The sequence below is a fragment of the Bactrocera dorsalis genome, chromosome 6 (genome assembly GCF_023373825.1).
Source record: "Bactrocera dorsalis isolate Fly_Bdor chromosome 6, ASM2337382v1, whole genome shotgun sequence".
In the NCBI taxonomy this organism is placed as follows: Eukaryota; Metazoa; Arthropoda; class Insecta; order Diptera; family Tephritidae; genus Bactrocera; species Bactrocera dorsalis.
Genome location: NC_064308.1, coordinates 13,836,044 through 13,848,795, shown reverse-complemented (window position 1 = coordinate 13,848,795; position 12,752 = coordinate 13,836,044). Strand labels below are relative to the sequence as shown.

At 36.0% G+C, this 12,752-nt stretch overlaps 1 long non-coding RNA gene across 1 annotated transcript; it reads right to left on the bottom strand.

Moving 5' to 3' along the window:
* Positions 1-1,666: 1,666 nt before the first annotated feature.
* On the bottom strand, positions 1,667-11,892 carry LOC125779219 (uncharacterized). The gene is made up of 3 exons (XR_007423188.1): positions 9,690-11,892; positions 9,534-9,626; positions 1,667-9,462 (listed from the first exon to the last, which is right to left on the bottom strand). It is a non-coding gene; the product is annotated as an uncharacterized LOC125779219 (long non-coding RNA).
* Positions 11,893-12,752: the final 860 nt, after the last annotated feature.

Genomic DNA, 12,752 nt, shown 5'->3' with positions numbered 1-12,752 from the left:
TTGGATTCCTATCCGAGACAGCGAAGGTCAAAGGTTGATGATCGGTAAAAATATTAAGCTGTTTTACTTCGCACAAATAGTTTCGCAGCTTCTAAAGTGTACACACTATCGCTATATGCTCTCTTTTTTTGGTAGGATAATTCTCTTCGCCTGTTGATAAAGTTCAAGAAATCATGGTTATCGGCCTATTGCCTTATCCCAAGGCCCGAATAGTGTGTGCTGAAGCGACAGTTCTTAAGCCAAATGGTTTATTGTGATCAGCATATAGCAGAAGTACGTCCCCAGAGGATACAAAATTTTTAACTTTTTCGATTCTAACATTTTTTGATTGAATTGCTCTCACATGATCATTTTCTCCTCTTAAGTAGTGAGCGGCTTTACTATTAAGGCATAATCTTTAATAAAATTCCTATAGTAACCAGATAGCCCCAAAAATTTTCGTAAACCACGAACAGTGCTAAGTGTTTTATAATTCAGAATGTCATTGACTTTATCAGGGCATGTTATTATGCCTTCCTTCAAAACAATAGATCCAAGGAACTCCACCTGTTCCCTAAGAAATTTGGACTTTTCAATTGAAACTCTCACGTTGGCTTGGTAAAGTTTTGTTAAAATTTTTTCGATGTCTCCCTTAATGATCATCTTCATTGCTTGAGAATTTAATTATATCATCGATTTAAACATGACAGCATTTTCCTATATCATCTCTATAAACATCATCAATTGCCCTTTGGAAAATTACGGGCGCATTTAAGTCGAGTGTTGTAAAAATACCGATTTCCTGGAATAGGATACCTATCAGAAACTGTTTTGACATCCAGTTTCCTAAAATCAGTTACCATCCTCATTTTCCTTCTCCCGTTCTCGTCTATCCCTTTTTTGTCGACAACCAATATATGATTATTATAAGGAGATCGAGAAGAACGAATTATTCCATCTCGTAGTAAATCTTTAATTTTCTGATTTATAAATTCTGAAGCGGCTATGGGATAAGAGTATGACTTTGGATAAATAAATTAGTTTTCAACTGTTTTAATGGTGGCTACCACATTAGTATTAAAAGGCACAGACTCATCTGGATATGCGAAATCTTTTGAATGTTTTTCTAATACAAAAGAAAGATTTTCCGTATTCACTGGTTTTTTAGAAGAATTCCCATTTCCAATTATTTTATTGACACTTTTACAGTCATAAAAGTATAATTTCTCTTCACCATCTTTATAGTGAAGGATTCTGTTTTGTAAGTCTATTTTAGCGTCAACGTCTTTCAAGCAGTCAAACCCAAAAATTCCATCAAAGATTTTATGTTCGGGAAAAAGGTAAAAAAAAGAGCAGTCTTTCCGAGAACGTTAATTAAGCACCTTACATTTATCACGGCAGTACCGCGGATGGATCTAACTTTAAATAAGTTTTCTATATCCTTTACCCCTTTTAAATACTCATTCGATTTAATAAAATTGTTTCCCGCTCCGGTATCGATCGACAATTTCATGAGTCGCCCTGCCAGTATCTTATTTACATAGGGCAGGAGCGATCTACGTATAAAAAATTTATTTCTTCCAAAAAGTCACATCGTGACGCATTTTCACAAAAATTTTCAACCGAATCTTGGGTTAAGTAATTAAACCTTTGTATTTTCGAAATATTTTCCCTCTCTTGAGGGTGTGCATTATTATAGGCCGCCGTCGTTTGACTAAAGTGGGAAGCTTTTCGGGTTCTCTGAGAATCCCGCTCAGCTCTCCAATTGGGATTATAATACCTTATTATACTTGCATGTAGTTCGAAAGAGTATGGATCAACCTCCATAGGGGTTATCGCAACTACTTCTTCTTCTTTTACTTTCTCCACTTGGTAGCGTTTTGAACTTTTTTTGTAGTTCTCAAACAATTTATAGGCAGCAAATGCAGCTTGCCTCCATCTAACGCACCTTGATCTTTGGCCAGTGAATTCAGGCAGATATTTAATTATTTTCAAGAGATTCATCACGCCAAAGTGTCGGGTCTATGGTTACTGCATTGTACTCTTCCACTTCTAATGGAGTCTCTAAAACTCTTATTCTTTCTGTCTAAGCGACCTGTCAGCTGTCTTATTGTATTCCTACTCCTTTCTCCGCAGTGACGGCAACTGTCCCCACTACTCGTAATGTCTCCGCATTAGTTTTGATGTCATTCATAAACTGACTACTTTGTTTAATCCTTTACTATTTATTTGTGATTGAACCAACGATTTTATTTTACTTAATTTTTTAGTTCACTTTCTTAATGGCTATTTAAACACACTTAAACAATTAAGCCTTATGGGCCACTTTAAAAATTTTGTTTGCACTTTGGAAGATTTACTAATTTAGCGCTATGCGTTATTTTTTAAAAAGTAATTTCAATAAATTTTTTGTTTATTTAGTTTTTTTCTTTCTTCATTTTTTATATTGATCACTGAGTACTTACATAATCCAAATTAGAACTGAAACCTAAAAATAGAAGCCCTGCTTGATTTCCATACTCTTGACAAAATTTTGGCATTATTGTTTCTACTGCACCTGCTTTCGTTGTTTAGACAGCAGGTGCATCGCTGTTACTGCGCTTATGTTGTTGAAGCGAAATTTGCAAGTTGATGGGAAAGCGCTGACGCGGACTATTCCCGCGCTTACTGGCTGACGTGGAGTAGTTCTAAGAACAGTACAGTGAGCAGACTAATGTGTTAACTTATACAACATGATTTGGTGCTACATTTCCCGGAAGCAAATTGTGACATTGCAATAAGCAGCTCGAATATTATTTTCCAAAATTAACGTAGTTGGCCAACGAAATAGTAATAAATTCCAAGATATGCACCAATTCCATCATACACTCGAGAAATACTCCACATTTTCAACTGTCAAAATTCTAATTAACAAATCCTATTATTCAGCTGTTGAATTTATTCTCACCGACCAAGAAAACTTACTGCGGTTATGAAGCTTCTTTTAATTCAGGAACTATCAGGGCGCTATTGAAAAATGGGTACGACGTCGTCATTGTGAACGCTGCTAAGCAGTTTTATTTAAACATATCGTCACCTAAAATGCAAAATAACGTAACAACATTTTCGAAAATTTACAGTGTCGTGAATGAAACACGAATTAAAATGGTACAAGAGTGAAAAAAAGTTTTAATATTGGTTAAAACTGATTCATATATGAGCGCAGAGCCTGAAAATGTAGGACAAATTTAATATGGGTGAGTGGTAAATCGTATCAATAAGATACTCAGTTTCGAATTTTTTGATGATACGTTATTTTGCATTTCAGGTGACGATATATTTTATTTGGCATGAGATTTGTTGATGTACCTCACATACATTCACCAATCATATGAAGTATATTCAGCCGGATGTTCGACAATCCTCATAATAGTTATATAGGGGCTCATGGAAATACTGACCCCATTCAACCAATTTTTGGTACACAGAATTACTTGTCAGGAAAGGATTATCTCTGAATTTCAATTGTAAATATCATACATTGACTGATATTTTCGGCCAAAAGTCAACAAAGATACTGGGGTTCACATATTCGGTACCTAGGGGCTTGAACAGTTTTGGTTGGATTTAGACAATTTTTTGTCATAAGGTGGTGGTGGAAGTATTAGTGCAAAATTGTATTCCTTTATATTGATTACTAGACTTAAGTCGCGGCTCAGCTCGCTCCTCGTTGTCAAGCATATCATTTGTCGTACTTGTATGGTAATGTTTTGTTCAACATTTATCCAATGTAATTGCAAAATCGACCGCTTAAGTCAATATACTGCATTAACTTAATCGTTCCTTTTAAATATTGCATTATTATCTGCAATGGTTCAGGAATATTTGTCAACTATTGTTCAAAATTGAACATGTTCGCTGCTGCCAAAGGACGGACAACAACATTATATTTACAAACTTTTATATATTTCACAATTATTAAATCTTACTATTGATACAGTCCACTAATATTAGATATCTATGTTCAAATATATTGAACATACATACATACACATATACATAAAATACTTAAAATGCATTGTCATGCAAAACAATAGCATTCAACAAACAATAACACAAATAGTACTAAGGATAAGATGTTTACATATGATAACCCATGGGTTCTTAGAATACATTGTAGCAACTGCTTGTAAATGTACTCACATTAAAACAAACCCAAGGTCACACAACATGTACACTTGAAAGCAATACCATATCATGTAGCATAAACAATATGCTACATACATATGAACATACACACATACATATATATTTAGTTATTTAGGATATTTTGAAAAATAGTATATAAGGTTTCCAAATTACTAAATAAAACCAGAATGAAATATTCTCAGCTCGACTAAAGACGTTTTTTAATTCCCCCCACCAGTGGTAAGGATTACTAAAATCTTTGTTGAGTTTAAGTTTGATCTTACAAATCAAACAGTTTGATATATAATTTCAAACAACTATTATGCACTCATCTCAAATTATGATTAAACATTTTCTTGTTCAGTTACAACTATCACTAATTTCATGTATAATATTATATATTGGGTTGTCAAAAAAGTTTTGCGGTATTTTTATTGAATTTTTTTTATTGAAATTGAAATGAATTTTTGATGACTTATTCCCAGCTCTTGACCGATGCTACGGCTACGGATTTTATCACAATTTTCGACGACAGGTCCTCCCGAGCATGGCGCATCTTCGACCACCTCTACACCAGAACGAAAACGTTGAAACCATCGTTGTGCGGTGGAAATGGAAACTGAATCGGGTCCATAAACTGCACAAATTTTATTGGCGGCTTGAGATGCATTTTTGCCTTTATCGTAGTAGTACTGTAAAATATGACGTATTTTCTCTTTATTTTGCTCCATGTTTGCGACGCTATAACTCACGAACGACTTAAAAGAAACGACAATCAATCAAACACGTGTTAGCACCAACTAGCGAAAATACCGCAATACTTTTTTGACAACCCAATGTGTGTATGTAAACAAAAACCACTGTACCCTGCCAGCAACTGTGTGGTGTTATTTTATTTTTTTTTTTTGATGTATTAAAATATTCAAATGATTCTTGCTTGAATATTGAAAACAAATGCTTATGTTTCAAAATATATATTTTTTTCTTTATGAATTGTTTTGGCTTTTAACTTAAAGCGATAAACCCGTCCCGATATTCCAAGCTACCTCTTCAACCATTTTCAGCCAAATCGTTTTAGCCGTTCTTGAGTTATAAATATACACATAAATTGCGAAATAGAGGGTGATTTTGCAAACAGGTTAGAACCTTCTCCAGAATCAAAAAAATACCCGTGCAAATTTTCACGTCTTTCGGTGCTGTGGTTTGGATGTAATGCGCGGACATACAAAAAAGGCGTTTCATTTTTATATACTTGTATACTCCTAATATTTCTTGATTTGTGTACCGGAAAGTGAAAGGGTAAGTTTTTTCACTGTAACAAAGTAATATGAAAAGAATGCTGTATACTAAATTTAATTGAAAACGGATAGTAGAGTCACGAGATATGTATGTGATTTCACAAAAAGGGGGAGGTGCCTGCCCAGGGTCCAACTTTCATACCTGCTCTAATAAAGCTCGTTCATACCTATATAATTTACCACTTACTCTGGAAAGAAGGTTTCAGAACGCAATGTTTTACTTAAAAACAGATTACAATTTTATTGAAGGCTGATAATTGTTACTCGAATAATAAAATTCTCCCTGGTCGGATACCAGTGGAGGCTTGACAATGTATGTTTGTAAGAAAAAATGAAATTGATGTACTCCCTGGCCGGATACCAGTGGAGGTTGTAGGTTTATGAAATTATAAAATAAGAAAACTCGAAAATGTGATAATATCGGTTGAACTGCTGCGCGCCGAAGATCATCAGACGTAACAAGATGGTTGAGCTGCCGACCAAAATACGGAGAAATACCAAAACAGATGGTTGATCTGCTTGCCGAAAATACGAAAAAGGTAGAACGTCCGCCGAGGTTTTCTAATCGAAATTCGTGATCGAAGTAGTGTGTACATTTCCAGGACGAAGCTTTTTTCTCGTTGGGCGGTGGTGGATTGGTTGCTGCATGTATTGGTGTGTGTGTGTGGTGTTTTCTGCTGCTTCCAATGGATGTGTGGTGTGTGGGGAAACTGCTGTCTTCAGGTGTGGTGTATGTGCCAATGTTGCTTGTGAGTGGTGTGTTGTGTGGTATAGTGGCGCGTGAGGGCGGGAAGCTTAACTCATTAAGCCATCCCGGCCCCCCTAGGCGAATATTCAGCCAAGCAATCGCTGAAGCTGCTGCAACGTTACCAAAACGTTGCTGAGACCGGAAGCACGTCGATGATGCGGCCTTTGATGACGCCTTGTCGATGTTGTATGCCGCTGACACCCTAGACGGGACTCAGGGGGAGGTGCCGGTCTTCTCCGACGTGCCTTACGACTGGTTTGCTGCGGTCTGGTTGTGCCGCGGCTGCGCGGGGCAGGTGGCCGACCGACCTCACGTCTCAGGGTGCGGTGGAGCAGCGTGTGATGATGCCTGCCACAGATGTGGCACAAAGCCCCTGAGTTACAGTCATGAGTTGCATGCGTGGGTGCCAGACAATTGTGGTAATGCCCATGCGCCCGTACAATCTGCTGGCGTTAAATTGGTGACAAGCCTTTGAAGAGCCCACAGTATTGCAGTCGGTGGGGGCGGCGACAAAGGGGGCATCATAAGCGAAGGGGCATCGCTGGTGATGACGGTGTTGTTGTTGGTGCTCGTAAGATACTACGAGCTGAAGTTGACGGCGTTGTTGCAGTGGTTGTTCGGGGCGCCGGTGTTGGGGCAACCTCAGGACGGGGCACACTGATGGCCGATCGCAGTGTTGGCGTTGGAGTTGACATGTTTTCTGAATCCATGTTTTCCTGTATGGAGAAAAAGTCGTGTTTAGTTGCAACTCATTTCTATATATTATATTATGAAATTGTGCGTTTTGTAACCAACTTTATGTGGTTTGTCAGAGTTTAGTAATCTACCCATTGTTTTGTAGTATCTTTATGATTTATCATACTCAGTGTGACCAGATCTAAAAAAGTGTTGCAGCTAAATCAGCATTAAAATAATGCTAAAAAATGCTAAAAAAATATTAAAATGCCAAAAAATAATGCTAAATATAAAAACGTTTTTTACATAAAATGATCACTATAAAGCGTTAATTTTTTAAAATTTGTGTATTCATTGTTGCCTTAGAAATATATATCATTAGAATAAAACAATGTCATGTAGTAATTCAACCATGTATTGTTGAGCCATGGCAAACAACAAAAAAAACTATTTATTGAACAAAAAAGAATCATAAAGAGTCTTACTAACATAAAAGAAAAAGTGATCATTCAATTCAATATCACATTGGTTTGTACATACATACATATGTATAAGTATATTTACATAAAAAAAATAACATAAACATTTACATCGCTATTTAATAGCATTTCAGTATATTTTTAAATATCATTTGTTTACAAATGATACATTTTAATTATAAACTAAATACATTATCAAATGAATATTGGTCCTCAACTTCCGAAGAGTCGGTCAAATTATCATTATCATACATGTTTTTATCACATTTTTGTATGAGATCGTTGGTAATTTTAAAACTTTCGCAACATTTATTTAACCTTTTCAATCCGCATCTAATGTAAAGAAGTGAATTCATAGTGTTCAATATCATTCTATTTCTAATTTTTGTTTTTATAAGGTTCATGCCCCTGAAAACTCTTTCAACTTCTGCGTTACTAAATGGTAAAACTAGAAACTTTATAACAAAAGAAGACAATTCCTGGAACGGGTTTTCATTTAAAGCATTTTTATATTCGTATACACTTATCCAGAAATCAATTGTTGAGTTTTTGTTTGCCCATTCATATGTACTTAGCTTTTGCCATTGCTTTTCTAAAATAGAAATTACTATTTCACTGTCCACTGTGAAATCTTCCATTTGTTGTTCAAAATGTTCATGCAATTTAAATTTTTTCGTTTTTAAACTGTTTTCTTCAGAAAAAAAATTTGTATTTTTAAGATTTAGAAAATTTGCTGGCAATCGTTGTCTAAGCTGATACATTAACTGAGCTATAAACTTTCGACAAGTAGCTCTTATTTCATTTTCTTCTTCAGAATTGATTACATCTTTCTTTGATTTTAAAAATTCTTCAAAATTGTAATTAAAGTATGGTGTTGGAACAAAAAAATCTTCTAAACGCGAATTGAACGGATCAAAAGTGTCAGATTTTAAAACAATTTGATAGGAAAGGTGTTTCAAAAGAACATATACATAGTTCTGATGGCAACAGAATAAGGTCAGCATTATTACTTTCAAACATTTTATTTTCTTTTTGTACATCTGACAGCAAAGGTTTCAAAAACTTCAGATATAATAAATTTTTGTCAGTGTACAATTTTTTTAATATATTGGCTTGATGACACGATTCTACCGTTGCGGCAGTTTCAAAATGAGTTTTCAACTCTAGCCATTGACTTTCTATACGATTTACAGCTGATTCAATTGATAACCATTTAGTGTCACAAGCTCTTTCCAATTTTAATGGTTGTATGCCATCATTAATCGCAGCGTAAATGCTTTTATAATGTTTGTGTCTTAAAGTTGATTTGGAAAACCAACATTTTGGATGCTGAAGACACTGAAAGCTGAATAGAATGACAGATACAGGGAACTACATAGTATATATTATGTTTTTATTTTTTTCACGTAGTTTTGCTAGCACTCCACGGTTAACTCCAGTCATTACTCTGGCATTATCAGTTCCTAAACCCACCATGTTTTGAATTTTTAGATTAAAATCCTTAATAACTTCAAAAATGGCTTTGCGTATTCCATTGGCTGACGCGTCATCAAATGCACTTAGGTTTAAAAATGTGTTTACAATTTGTTTGGCAGACTTACTGTAATAATGTATTACTATACCCAAATATTTATCAATAGTTATGTCTGTAGATTCGTCTATAATCAGACTGAAAAAGTTGTCACTAATATCTTCAGCCAATAGGTGTTGAAAATGGGGAGCCAAAACTGACTTGATGAGGGCAGTACACTTTGTTCGACCCAATGTCATGCCAACGGCGACCTTGCCTTCAATAAATATATATTTTTGTAAACGGACTAAATGATCGGCTGACCTTATCGTAGTGTGTACCGCCACATATAAGGCTTCTAATAATTCTGCTGCTTTTACTTTGGAATTGCTGTTTAGTAAGTGAAAATCGAGTATTTTTTGATTGTTTTTTGTGAAAAGCGATGCTGCTGCTAAATGCTTTCCATGAGTAAGTAGTGTACTTAGTTTTGGTTTTAAAGTACAATGGCAGTATTTACACTTTACCTCCTGATCATTTAGCTCGACAATCCACTTGCATACTCTCGGATCATTAAACCAGCTTTTTCTGGTTCTTTGGATATATTTTCTGCAATATTTACGAGTATACGATTTTTAGTACATTTTTAACACACGGAATAAGTATTTACGAGTATTAACCTTTTACTGGTGCTGGGCCGGCACGTGTTTTCTTCGGAGTCACTGCTAACTTCGTCAATATCTAAATCATTTGGGTCACTTCTTTTAAGATACCTATAAAAATCATTATGATTACTTAAATTTACACATAATTTCATTTTTTAGTTAACTACCAACCTTTCCATTGTCTATGTTAAACAAATTGCTATTTTTTGTTTTATTAGAGATGAATGAAAACACAGCTGTTCTATTGAGCTGTGATGCCAGATTTTATTTTTTAATCACCACGCAAATGGTTGCCATGGTTATATGTATAATTGAGTAGTCAACTAAAAATTATCAGATTTTATTTATACAAAAAAGTAATAAAACATTTGAAAGTTTTTGGATAGAATAATGCTAAAAAATGCTAAACTAATAATCGCAAAAAGCTAAGAAAAATGCTAAATGCTAAATGAAAATTTTGCGGCCAAATACAAAAAAAAGCTAAATTTAGCTGCAAAAATGCTAAAATGGTCACACTGATCATATTATATGTGCGAGTGATTTCGGTTTTATTTATTAGACGAATTTTTTAACTTCTGCTTGTCGGTATTATTGTACGGATTGTTTATTATGTGAATTTTCGTTATTATCTGCGGTTGGTAAGAAGCATAGTCTCACGAGCGGTCTCGTTAGAGTTCCGTTTTGAGTACGGAGGTCAACTACTCGTATGTGACCGTCGGAGCAGTGATGTAGCTTCTCTATGCGACCAAGCCGCCATTCTGTAGGGGGGAGACAGTCGTCATGTATTAGGACCAAATCTTCAAGCTTTGGCGCCTTTTCGGGAGTTTTCCAGCGGTACCTTTTGTGACGGTTATATACTCCTCCTTTCATCGGCGGCTGAAATCATGATGGAGAATTTTAATTCTTTCTCATCTATTTAGTAAGGAAAGCGACTCCACGCTTGGCTCAGGTATGGCCAGAATGGGTGCTCCTTTGAGAAAGTGCCTGGTGTAAGAGCTGTTAGATCTAAGGGATCTTGCGAGAGTGTCGCCAATGACCGCGAATTGAGAATGGCTTCAATACGAATTAGTAATGTTGTAAATTCTTCAAAGTTAAAATTGTAGTTTCCAGCTACTTTTTTAAAGTGCGATTTAAAGCTTTTTACCGCTGATTCCCATAAACCACCCATATGAGGAGCGCTTGGAAGGATGAACTGCCAGTTAATGCCTTGGGGAGCGTACTTTTGTACAATCTCAGGTAAAACTTGTTTGATGAAGTCCACGAACTGTTTTTCTGTGGCTCTTTGAGCTCCGATAAATGTCTTGCCATTGTCGCTCAAGTTATGTGTACACTATCATCCCAACCAGACACCACCCAACAAAATATTGCAAATTGGACAAAATAAAAGATCAAAGAAAAACAAGTAAACATTACAAAAAATAAGATAACAAGTAGAGATAAAGAACATAATGCAAATGCATACAAACATGTTTTGGTCCTTATGTTTGACTGTAATGATAACCCAGACATTATCGGGTAAACCACACAATCATGTTTGTTTGCATTCAATAGAAAATAAGATTCTTCTTCTTCTTTACTAGCATAGACACCGTTTACGCGATTATAGCCAAGTCAAGAACAGCGCGCCAGTCGTTTCTTCTCTTCGCTACGTGGCGCCAATTGGATATTCCAAGCGAAGCCAGGTCCTTCTCCACTTGGTCCTTCCAACGGAGTGGAGGTCTTCCTCTTCCTCTGCTTCCGGCGGGTACTGCGTCGAATACTTTCAGAGCTGGAGTGTTTTCATCCATCCGGACAACATGACACAGCCAGCGTAGCCGCTGTCTTTTAATTCGCTGAACTATGTCAATGTCGTCGTATATCTCGTACAGCTCATCGTTCCATCGAATGCGATATTCGCTGTGGCCAACGCGCAAAGGACCATACATCTTTCGCAGAACTTTTCTCTCGAAAACTCGCAACGTCGACTCATCGGTTAAGATTACATTTAACAAATATTGTATTTCATAAGAAAATAAAAAAACAAAGAAATAGATTAAGAAAATTGTAATCACTTTAGTAGTTAAATAAGCAGAACATAATTTGAAAAAGGAAGAGAATAAAGCATAATGTCACAGAAGTAATATCGTCGGCATTTTTATTCCTCCGCTCGAACAACTAAAACTGGCGCAGTCGGTAAAAACAAACTGCAAAGTTGAGCGATACTAAAAACTGAAGTTTTTTAAATTTCGTTAGCTTTAGCAACGGGAAGCAAATCCTAAGATTAGCTCCCATTTTAAAGATCTCTTAAATATATATAAATATACTAGCTGACCCCGCAGCCGTTTTCCTGCGTGAAATTATGTATTTTGAAATGAAAGTTAAATTTATCATTTCGCGCTTGCGGATTGCGAAACATAATAATGACAGATCCAACTTTGAGACAACATACCAAGCCTCTCCAAAGAATTTAGAAATTCCAGTGGATAATTCACGGCGTCGTCTTCATCGTCAAGACGATCGATCGATTTGTATGACCACAAGTCTCCCGGAATTTGACTTTGAATCTTCCAGTTTAAGTCATCAACATCGGTATTTTTGGCAGCTACCATTGCACGTTCACTCAAGTAGTTACGATAATTTGGCCAATGTTCAGATAAACATTCGTAATGAATTCATCTTTCTTGAATCGATAAACGGCAGATGGAATTGATATCAAATCATCGGAACCATTTCCAATATGTAGCGAAGACAATGTAAAATGTCTTAGGCAATATCATTTTTGTTCGTATCCCATAATAGATGCGGATTTGAAGGCTGATATCAGCCATATGTCGAAATGATTACCGCGAAAAGTGTGCGAACTTCATTTTCATTCCAGTGATTATCATTTTCCAGCAATTTTAATTGCTGGCTTGCTTCTCAAAAAGATGCACACACCGTATCATTCGCAGTTCGCAATGACTCAAATGAAGTTGAACCGCGTACATTTATCAATGGCAACCGAAGGTAGAAACAAATCGGGTGGATTGTGCAAAGTCGTCCTAACGCATTAGTTGAGAACACACCTGGATGTCCATCTACTGGATGGCCTTGCTTTCTGCGTAATTATTTCTTCGACGATGCATTCCATGTATAATATCAAGGTATTTCCGAATGTCCTCGCAAACGGATCACTGACGAAAGTTAAGCAAAAACTCGTAAATGTTAATTTTGTTGCTGGCGGTGTTTCCACCGGTTGTACTGTATTCCTTGGGT